The 1,831-nt window shown below is 41.7% G+C and overlaps 1 pseudogene; it reads left to right on the top strand.

Annotated features, from left to right (window-relative positions):
* The first annotated feature begins 256 nt into the window (after positions 1 to 256).
* Positions 257 to 1,232, top strand: LOC128117108 (lamina-associated polypeptide 2-like; annotated as a pseudogene).
* Positions 1,233 to 1,831: the final 599 nt, after the last annotated feature.

The raw sequence follows: 1,831 nt of genomic DNA, 5'->3' as shown, positions 1-1,831 counted from the left end.
TGGGAGAGCAGGTATGTGCTCTTAAATGCTAAGCCATCTCTCTAGGCTCCGTTTTCTATTTATTGAAGCTGTCTGTATTCATAATATTATACAAAACACTAGGCACAGTATGCCTTAAGTCCCAGCATGACATCTATGTATCATATTTACTAAGTGCCTTTCCATACCTTTAATTAAATGCCAAGAACCAATCATTAAAGACTAGTAATACTGAGAATGGCACAATTTGCATGCATTTCAAATGAACATAGACAATATGGATGCAATTGAATCCTATCTCATCGCTGAATCTATACTGGTTCAAGGAACACGGCCTCAGTTGTCAGTAGGTTAAAAGGACGTTTCAAGCAAACAGTTCCTAGCAAAAAAAATGAGTGTTCGGGAAATAGGATTTTAAGGCATGTTACTTTTGTTCATGTGCATTTGTTTAATTCTGTGAAGCTGTGTTACTGTGCCTGTCTAAAACAAATGAGGGTCTAATAAAGAAGTGAATGGCCAATAGTTAGGCAGGAGAAAGGATAGGTGGTGCTGGCAGGCAGAGAGAATAAACAGAAGGGGAAATCTGGGAGGAGAGATCAATGCGTGTGGGCGAGAGAGACAGACAGAGACAGAGAGGACACTAGGGACTAGTCACCCAGCCAACCAGCCACAGAGTAAGATTTCCAGAAATAAGAGAACGGGAAAAGCCCAGAGGCAAAAGATAGATGGGATAATTTGATATAAGAAAAGCTGGCTAGAATCAAGTCAAGCTAAAGCCGGGCATTTATAATTAAGAATAAGCCTTGTGTGTGACTTATTTGGGAGCTGGTTGGCAGGCCCCCCAAAAGAGCAAAAACAAACAACACCATTAAGTGCTAAAGTAAAGAAGAGCAGAAAGGGATATTCTTAAGGAGCTGTTCCCCTAGGAAGCATCTGTGCCAACAGGAATTAATGCTAGTTGCTGCAGACCAACCAAAGGGACTGCAGGCCAGCCACTAGAACTCAGATGATTCCAGGATGGGGCAATCATTCTCATCTAAATATGTCCCTAAGGATGTTCTCTTGGCAGATGTCAGGTCAGAGAAAACAGAGGAGGGATGCTCCATTCCCATGTGGAAAACAATGCTGCTGTTTGTTGTTGAAGAAGTGGGTGTTGTTGTTGGTGGTGGTGGTGTTTTCTTTTGAGCCTATGAAGCTATGGAAAACAAGAAAATCTCTTCTCTTTTCTTCAAAATGCTAAAATATCTGGCTGAAGATCCATGTTGAACAATAATATTTTAAGGTGTGTTACTTTGTTTATGTTGCATTTGTTTAACTCTGTGAAGTTGGGTTACTGTGCCTAACACACCTGATGGTCTCATACAGAACTGAACAGCCAATGGTGAGGCAGGAGAAAGGATAGGTGGGGCTGGCAGGCAGAGAGAATAAACAGAAGGAGAATTCAGGAAAGAGGGAATTGAAAAGGAGGAGCCAGAACAGGAGGAGGACTCCAGGGGCCAGCCACTCAGCTACACAGCAAGACACAGAGTAAGAGTAAGGTTTACAGAAGTAAGAGAACAGGGAAGGGCCAGAGGCAAAAGAAAGATGGGATAAGTTAAGTTAAGGAAAGCTGGCTATAAACTAAGCCAAGCTAAGGCCGGGCATTTATAATTAAGAATAAGCCTCTGTGTGTGATTTATTTGGGAGCTGGGTGGTGGGCCTAAAAAAGAGTCAAAAGTGTAAAATACCAACAACATCATTTTGGCATATTCAGCTTGACCTCCTGGTTGTATTAACTGTGTGGGAAAACATTTGTGTCCACTTACTGATCGAAGAACTACAATTGTGATTTCACCTCAATAAAGTTAGTGTG

This window comes from Peromyscus californicus, unplaced genomic scaffold, assembly GCF_007827085.1.
Source record: "Peromyscus californicus insignis strain IS unplaced genomic scaffold, ASM782708v3 Scaffold_10__1_contigs__length_136768540, whole genome shotgun sequence".
Lineage (NCBI taxonomy): Eukaryota > Metazoa > Chordata > Mammalia > Rodentia > Cricetidae > Peromyscus > Peromyscus californicus.
This window is presented reverse-complemented; position numbering and strand designations above follow the sequence as displayed.